The following is a 10,000-nucleotide window of genomic DNA, read 5'->3' on the forward strand; positions in this document are numbered from 1 at the left end:
GAGGGAGGGAGAGAAAGAGAGATATTAACCTAAAAACAGTATGTGAATACATATACTGTATTTATGGCATCTGAAAAGTGCTGAATGTACAAATACACACACACCCCCCTACACAATGAAAGACACAAATACACACACAGACACACACACACCCCTACACAATGAAAGACACAAATATACACACACACACACACACACACACACACACCCCTACACAATGAAAGACGCAAATACACACACAGACACCAGCACACTACACACACACCCCTACACAATGAAAGACACAAATACACACACAGACACACACACCCCCCTACACAATGAAAGACACAAATACACACAGACACACACACACCCCTACACAATGAAAGACACAAATGCACACAGACACACACCACACACACACACACACACACACACACACACACACACACACACACACACACACACACACACACACACACACACACCCCCTACATGGTGAAAGACACAAATACACACACCCTTACAGGGCCGCTGGAAGTCATTTTAAGCAGGGGGTGCTGGGAGGAAGGGACTCTCGGTGGGGCCGGCAAGGGCCCCGCCGGAAAAAATGTGGACGTTTTTTTTCTTCGTTTTTTTGCCATATTTAGAGGAATATCTCATTTTAAATTAACATTAGGATACTGTTGTGATGTAATTATTCAGTATTTTCTCCTTTTCTCACTCATTCAGAGCAAAGAGGGAGATATATAGCATGATGATAATGCTCTATATGTCCCTATTTGCTCTGAATACACCAGTTAACATGACACAGACTTAACATGATAGAAATATTATCAGCAAACTTAATGACTAGACTAATTATTCTGATCTGAATGGCATATATCAATAAACATTGACTCCTCTCTTTGCTGTATAGTGGGAGGCGCATTTTTGAGTAGGCTATTAAAATAGCATGTCAAGTTCACATTTCTTTATTGCCAGATTAAACAATTCGTATTGGTTGTTGGTTGGTTCAACACAACATGTGCGTGCATGCGCGCTTCTTCTTCTTCTCTAGCCTACAAGCATGTAACTTCCTTGATTGTTATTGTTGATAATTCTATTTAAATAGGCTACATTTTCATTTCCCGAAACATTCTTAAACAAGAAAGGAACATAGTGCACTGCAAAATATTTTTAATTACATTTGTAAAAAAAAAAAAAAAAAAAAAAAAAAGATTTTGGGGAAAAAAATCTAGGGGTGCTGCAGCACCTGCAGCACCCCTACTTCCCGCGGCGCTGCACCCTTACACAACCACACACACACACCCCTACACAATGAGAGACACATGGGCTCAGGGGACACGTTTGTGCGCAGCTCAACACGTAGTTTCACAGTCACTGCTGTCAAATAGTTGCATAGTTGTGAACGTCATGTTTGGCCTCAGTCCAGCGTGTCGACAGCTCAGTCCAGTGCAACTTCCTGGTTCCAGAGACACCTCTCCCCTGCCCTCACCACCAGGGGGCTCTGGGGTGTGAGCCCCGCCTCTCCCCTGCCCTCACCACCAGGCGGCTCTGGGGTGTGAGCACCGCCTCTCCCCTGCCCTCACCACCAGGCGGCTCTGGGGTGTGAGCACCGCCTCTTCCCTGCCCTCACCACCAGGGGGCTCTGGGGGTGAGCACCGCCTCTTCCCTGCCCTCACCACCAGGGGGCTCTGGGGTGTGAGCACCGCCTCTTCCCTGCCCTCACCACCAGGGGGCTCTGGGGTGTGAGCACCACCTCTTCCCTGCCCTCACCACCAGGGGGCTCTGGGGGTGAGCACCGCCTCTTCCCTGCCCTCACCACCAGGGGGCTCTGGGGTGTGAGCACCGCCTCTCCCCTGCCCTCACCACCAGGGGGCTCTGGGGGTGAGCACCGCCTCTTCCCTGCCCTCACCACCAGGGGGCTCTGGGGGTGAGTGGCCCCCGTGAGTTTAGCCAACTAAAACAACTTGATCAAGTTTTTCTTTTCGCATTTTCTCCCCAATGGGCCTTTTTCACAGCAGTCATGTTATGTCTAAAAGGCCTACTGGAATCTCTCCTCTTGCCAAACCAGACTGATTTCCGCCAACAACACGTACTGCCCACGTCATTACCGTAAGTGACTGTGAATTCAGTCTGAGCGCAACACAAAAACATACCGTAATGAAAAAATACCCTGCGTCTATTTGGGACGGGCGTCTATATTTATATTTTTAAGTTTGACGGTATGTCACCATTTTTCATGTCAGTCGAGGAGTGTGGCCATTGTGGGAAAGGTCAACTCAGGACACACAGAGAAATAAAAGCATTGGTATTCTTGATAGCCAGACACATACAAACACACACACAAGGGAGCGTGCACACACACACACACACCTCACACACACCTCTCTCACACACACACACACCTCACACACACCTCACACACACGCACACACACACACCTCACACAGACACACACACGCATGCACGCACACACACGCACACACACACACACGCACGCACACACACATACAAACACACACACAAGGGAACGTGCACGCACACACACACCTCGCACAAGCACGCACGCACACACACACACACACACACGCACGCACGCAGAGTCAAAGGAAAAACTGCAAAGAGAGAAAAACCGAGCTGCAGCACAGCCTCCCTCTTGCCCTCTCCCTGCCTCTCTCTCTTGTTGTGTCTGTCTGGAGACATGGTGCTCCATTTGTCAGGCTCTGTTGACTCTCTGTCATTCTTCACTCTCTTTGACAACAAATAGGTTCCACCCTCCTCACCACTCTCCCTCTCTCCCTCTCTCTCTCCCTCTCTCTCCCTCTCTCTCTCTCTCCCTCTCTCTCTCTCTCTCTCTCTCTCTCTCCCTCTCTCCCTCTCTCTCTCTCTCTCTCTCTCTCTCTCCCTCTCTCTCTCTCCCTCTCTCTCTCGCTCTCTCTCTCTCTCCCTGTGCGCTCCTTATCTCGCCCGCCCCACGCCTCCCCGCCACATGTCTTGTGAAGCCTTTCTGTGCTCGTCAGAAGGACAAGCGTGGACATGAGCCAGTGTGTCGCTCAGGCCTGCCACACACTACAACTGTGCTTCTCAACTGCTCTAACTTCACCACCTACATTTTTCCTTTGTCATTAAGTTTCAGATCTTTTTTTAAGGCCTATATGCTTTTTAAACCAGTTTAAACTGCTGATGGCCACACCACTTTTTCATTTGACAAAATGTTGCCTACCTTCACTATAGGGCTGCACGATATATCGTTTACACATCGACATTGCGATGTGCGCATGCGCGATAGTCACATCGCAGGACGTGCGATGTCAAAAGCAAATTAACTCGTCATGTTGCTTGATAAACTCTCACTTTAGGGGTAGCCTACTGAGTGAAATGCAGGCTCTCTCAAAGGAGAGAGACGCCCCGCTACTGTACTCACTCATTTAATGCTTAGCTTCAACACAACAAACATGCACAGAGAGCAAAATTGAATTGTTTTTGCTTATGTTGCGTTGCTGACGCCTGACAGTAGCCTGTCTGTAAACGATGTGGTTGCGGAGGCGGACTTGTCCACAGCTTGCAGCGCACTCGCATACAGCAGGCTGGCTGCTGTAACTCAACATGTCCGTGGAGTGGAGATATTTACTCTTGAAACACCAAAAAGCAAGACCGCAACTTATGACACGAAGGCTAAAGTGATTACTGAGAAGTTGTCCGTGTATCACCGCAGCTCTCTCTCCCCCTCAGTCTGATGATGCATCAGATGATAGCAGTAACGTTACGGTAGAGGTAATCATACATAGCGACTCATTTACACAAAACATGTCGGTGAAAATAAAAAGACAATAGACATAGCTGGGCAATTAAATGTATATTTATTACTTTTCACGAATGAATTGTTTGTCACCGGTCGGCTGCATGTGAATCCTCGTCTCTGTACTGCCCTGCGTGCGCTCAAAAACCGGAACTCCCCAAATGCGGAGCGTACCACTTGGTAGTTTCTGGAGGGGGGTCAGACCAAGTGTGTGAAGTAACCGTGTGAAGAAGTGGCAGCGGTGTTTCATTGTTGATTTATTGAAACGTTAGAAGAACGAAAGAAGTTGAAAGCAGTGATTTTAATCAATTAAATCTAATGTTTTTCTGCAAATAGCATCATTGGGAGGTAGATTCTGGCACTCAATATTAGGGGTGGGCAATATATCAAATTTATATCCATATTGTATTGTGATTTGAGACTATAGTCTTAGATGTTGGATGGTAATATGGTGATACAGCATACATGTTGTCTTTCCCTGGTTTTAAAGGCTGCATTACACTAAGTGAAGTATAGGCTAGTGACATTTTAAAGTAGAATGTCATAACTCACTTTTTCATGTAAGTCATGGAAATCCATTGGTCAAAATGTGTATGCACCCTGATAGATGACGCTCTGAGGCCTACCAGTAGGTCACAGCCCAGTGGTTGAGAAACATTAAAATACCTAATTTCCCCTCCAAAATCAGATGGACTCCTCTACAAAATCATCCCAATCATTCTAGAAATATTATTTTCTTTCAAATAGAGCTAACCTGGTGAAAATCTGTATTTTTTCATATCGCTCGCAATATATATCGCATGGGCGGGGAATATCGCAATGTCAGTTTTTTCCAATATCGTGCAGCCCTACTTCACTATATGAGCTAGTATGAAATGGTTGGTACCAAACAATGGGTGTTTTGGGTTATGGGTGACCAATTTGGGGCCCGTGGGCCAACTTTGGCCCCCGCCCTGGTTTGTTTTGGCCCACCATAGATTTGACAAAAAATAAATAAATAAAAATCCACGGCTGATATGACTGTCTTTCAGAGGCTCTAGCAGGCTCGATTGGGACCAACCATGTTAACTTAGCATGTCAGCAAGGGGGGTAAATAACGCTCCAGATGCTACATTTTGCCAAGGGTCAAATTGACATGGCCATTTTCAAATGGGTCACTTGACCACTCACCTCAAATGATCTGAATGAGATGGGTTCTATGGGTAGGGTTAGGGTTACAGACCTTGGGTAGGGTTAGGGTTACAGACTTTGGGTAGGGTTAGGGTTACAGACCTTGGTTAGGGTTACAGACCTTGGGTAGGGTTAGGGTTACAGACCTTGGGTAGGGTTAGGGTTACAGACCTTGGGTAGGGTTAGGGTTACAGACCTTGGGTAGGGATAGGGTTACAGACCTTGGGTAGGGTTATGGTTACAGACCTTGGGTAGGGTTATGGTTACAGACCTTGGGTAGGGTTATGGTTACAGACCTTGGGTAGGGTTAGGGTTACAGACCTTGGGTAGGGTTAGGGTTACAGACCTTGGGTAGGGTTAGGGTTACAGACCTTGGGTAGGGTTATGGTTACAGACCTTGGGTAGGGTTAGGGTTACAGACCTTGGGTAGGGTTAGGGTTATAGACCTTGGTAGGGCTGTCACGATTCCTCGAGTACCTCGAATAACTCGAATAATTAAAATGATCGAGGCCAAAATGATTCGCCTCGACACGGCATTTAGAGAGTAGAGACAGTGTTTCTCACGGACGCTTACTGGTGTGGCACAGCGCTCTTCCGGTGTAAACACGTGAGAACACATGATCGCAGACAGACCAGAGACGGACCCCGCAAAATGGAACGAGGCGGCGGAGAAAGCAGACAGGAGGAGCCGGGAAGGGAAGAACCAGGGCCGACAAAGCGACCGAAACTGTCTAAGTGTGGGACCATTTCACGCTGAAAAAGGACACAAACTCAGTGGTGTGCAAGACGATACTTGCATATCACAACAGTACCTCGTCAATGCTTCAGCACCTGAACCGTAAACATCCAGTCTACGCATCCACCAGCGGAGCAAGGTAACGTAACGTTAACTATACACAACGCTAATGTAAATGTATGCTAATGATTGCTACTTGATATTAAGACTAGTAGTAGTTGTGCTGCTGGCTTGCCACGTTGCCAATATGACTATTAGTAACTGCATTCACGCTGCATTTTTGTGATGTGGCTTGCCATTTTCTGTGAGAAATACAAAGCTCAACCTAACGTTAACGTTAGCGGCTAATTTAACAGCGTTGTGTGTGTGTGTGTGATCACACTAGCCTGTTGGTGTGTGAGAGAGAAAGAGAGAGTGAGTGTGTGTGTGGAGAATGTACATTTACACACCCTAGACCGGTCGACTCTTCTCATGATGATTGCAAACAACTATTTAATTGGTGCATTTTAGGCTCCAATTATTACACCACCTGACCTGTTATCTTGCTATTCTGATATTTGTGTCAATAATAGGCAACAGGTCTAGGGTGTGTAAATGCGCATTCTCCAGTTTTGTTATGAACTTACCTAATAAATATCAATATTAATTATTATTTCACCTCTTTTTCAGCGGATCACAGCGTACTATGGACAGCTTTGTAAGGACGGGTGAAAAAGATGAATGGTGCCACTGCCAGTTCTATGCAATTTAAAAATAAAAATGTTGTTTTTTCTAAGAAAGAAACTAATGTAGTTGTTTATTTGAAGAGATTTATCTTATTTTTTGGTGTATAGTTACGATAAGCCTTTGAAAACACAAAAAAGGGTTCTTATCCGATTACTCGATTAATCGATGGATTATTCGGTAGAATACTCGATTACTAAAATAATCGATAGTTGCAGCACTAGACCTTGGGTAGGGTTATGGTTACAGACCTTGGGTAGGGTTAGGGTTACAGACCTTGGGTAGGGTTAGGGTTACATACCTTGGGTAGGGTTAGGGTTACAGACCTTGGGTAGGGTTAGGGTTACAGACCTTGGTTAGGGTTACAGACCTTGGGTAGGGTTAGGGTTACAGACCTTGGGTAGGGTTAGGGTTACAGACCTTGGTTAGGGTTACAGACCTTGGGTAGGGTTAGGGTTACAGACCTTGGGTAGGGTTAGGGTTACAGACCTTGGTTAGGGTTACAGACAGTTGCATGCACTTTCAGTCAGAGTGAAAGCGAGAGAGTCAAGATGGCATTCCCTTTGAAAATGTTTAAGCTTTTTTTCCAATCAACTCTAAATCAAACTCTAATAAAAAGCTTTTAATAAAAGTTCTAATAACGTTTTTATTATTTTGAAAATGTACTTTAGATTTAGAATGTAAATCGGCTATCAAATATATAATACATTTTAATGTGATGTAATTTCACATAACATCAACATTTATTTTTTGCCCATGGCCCTCCATCCAGATACATTTTTGGCCCGTCATAGGAAAGAATTTGGACACCTCTGCCTTATTACCTAGGTCTTCTAGTTGCAGAGATCTTCCTCTCTGGCTTTACAAATGAGCACACTGACGCCTCTGAAAGACAGTCATGTCGGCCGTGGGCACTGGCGACGTCAAGGAGTAGAGACATACCTGTGTAGATAAGATAGATAGATAGTTTTTTTATTTCTGTGTCATGCCATTTCTGGCCCATCCCACATGGGATTACAAGACACCAAATTATATATAAACATAATCATAACATAACATCCGGTTGTACAAACAAAATAAATAAAGTATATAATATATACACATATGCATGACATATACATACACATATACACACTTACTGTACATACATACACTTTTTTTTTCCTTCTTTTCCTTGTCTTACATTGCCTTTTCCTGATAAAGAGCTTTTTTTCTCATGTCCCAGGCTTTTTCCAAATAACAAGCCAGTCCAAAAGTTTCATATGTAAACAACCAACTCAAATTATATGCATCATCATTATTAAGAAAATCAAACTCTGTTTTTATCTTACTGAACAAAATATAGCGCGGTTCACTGTAAAAAGGACAATAAAAAACAAAATGAAACTCATTTTCTATGTCATTTAAACAACACATTGGACACACCCGCTCTTCTTCTTCCAATCTGACATACCGTCCAGTTTCGATCATAAGCGGTAAAATACCAGATCTCAGCTGGGCACATAAAGCTCTCTGCTTTTTTGATAAATTATAATTAACATAATTTTCAGTACCAAAATCATGTTTAATCATACGAAACGTACGTAGCTTTGGTTTAGTCCATATATCCTCAGCCCATCGCACCTTATACTGAGTAAACAAAGATTCTCTAAGTATAGCAATGTTGATTTTGCTGTTATTGAAAAATGCCTCACCAAACCCAAAGCTAAAAAATAATGCTTGCACATCTCTTGACCAACAGCCATTAATTTGTTTATCCCACATAAAAATCATTCTTGCTAGCCTGTTTCCCTCCATATCAAGCAACCTATTCCACAGCTGAGCCATACATATTTTCCAGCGAGCCTCACCTGGTTCCCATCCCATGTCCCCTGCTATAGCTAACTTTGGAGCATATTTGTGTGCACCTAAAAAATAGGTGCACACAAAAAATAGGTGACTAATCGATGCATTGCGATTAGTCACGTGACGATTAAAATCGATTCACAATGTTCGATTATCGATTTGCAAAAAATTGCAAAAAAAAAAAAAAAAAATGCATTTTTTTTTTTGCTTTATTTGCAAAAAATACGGTATTTCGCCCGGAAAGCAGTTCCTTAACTGTAAAACGAGACCAAAACCGAAGTACTGGAAACTGGAATCACTGAAGAAAGCATGCAGGGTGGCTGTAACATGTGATGCGTGGACTTCAGTCGCAACTGAAGATAATGGAGGTACATTTGTTTGTTTACTTTAATTAATGGATACTGACAAATATACCTTGCTTAAAAAAAATCCTGTTTGGTGAAAAAGATGCATCAAAAATCGTGATTAATCGTAATCGTTTAATAATCGAATCGTAGCACCCTTAATCGTAATCGAATCGAATCGTGAGGTGCCTAAGGTGGCACACCCCTACCGGCGACCCACTTTTGGGTCGCGACCCACCAGTTGAGAACCTACACTGCACTAGAAGACTCTTCACACACTTGGCAGTTTTGGCACTCGTGGCATCACAGACAAAACAACAGATTGTACAGATTTGTGTATATGTCTGTCATAAATCTCCTCACACTAGGCGAGTATGCGGGGATGGGTGTTATTGCACAGCACACTTTATGATCTAACTGAGATGATCCTGCTGACTGCCGATACATTAACCTCTAATCTTCTTCAGTGTGACAGCAGTCAAAGCAGGCTCAGTACGCCCACCTCACTTGTAACTGAGCAAGCCTTCAATAAGCCTCTCGTGCGTTGGCTAGCCGTAAAAGCCCGCACGATTTGCATCAGCTCCTTTGTTGAACCGTGCATGTTGGAAATGACTACTATTAGCCTTTATAAGCCACCTCATTTGCTGCTGCTGCTGCTGCTGCTGCTGCTGCTTCTGAGGTGATTTTCCACTGCGGTTGCATTGAAAGATGAATTCTTCCATTTCACATCTCTCTGCCATTCAAAATGCTTGTGCAAGCATTTGGCTGGCTCGTAGAAGAATTGTTTCATTTTCCTTTTTTTTTTTTTTATATATAGAGACAGTCTGTGTCTGGGGGCGTGGTCAGGGTGGGGTAAATCCCCCGTTCTCCCCATTCAGCATAGTAAGCATTTAGCTGCTAGCCCAGCCCAGGCAATCAGGATCGGGGGTTTTAACCCCCGCAGTAAACGCACATCTGAACAGACGTCTATGTACCTGCTTTAGAATGAATGCTCTTCTGAAACGTTAAACCTCACCTGTTCTTAGATTAGTTGGTCCACGTCCTGAATGCTCTTCTGAAACGTTAAACCTCACCTGTTCTTAGATTAGATGGTCCATGTCCTGAATGTTCTTCTAAACATTAAACCTCACCTGTTCTTAGATTAGTTGGTCCACGTCCTGAATGCTCTTCTGAAACGTTAAACCTCACCTGTTCTTAGATTAGATGGTCCACGTCCTGAATGTTCTTCTAAACATTAAACCTCACCTGTTCTTAGATTAGTTGGTCCACGTCCTGAATGTTCTTCTAAACATTAAACCTCACCTGTTCTTAGATTAGTTGGTCCACGTCCTGAATGTTCTTCTAAACATTAAACCTCACCTGTTCTTAGATGAGTTGGTCCACGTCCTGAATGTT

At 44.0% G+C, this 10,000-nt stretch overlaps 1 protein-coding gene across 1 annotated transcript in view; it reads left to right on the top strand.

Moving 5' to 3' along the window:
• LOC310793672 (dolichyl-diphosphooligosaccharide--protein glycosyltransferase subunit TUSC3-like) overlaps positions 1–10,000 on the top strand; it is a 120,837-nt gene that overhangs the window by 74,011 nt on the left and 36,826 nt on the right.

Source organism: Poromitra crassiceps (genome assembly GCF_964638095.1).
Source record: "Poromitra crassiceps genome assembly, chromosome: 19".
Taxonomy (NCBI): Eukaryota; Metazoa; Chordata; class Actinopteri; order Beryciformes; family Melamphaidae; genus Poromitra; species Poromitra crassiceps.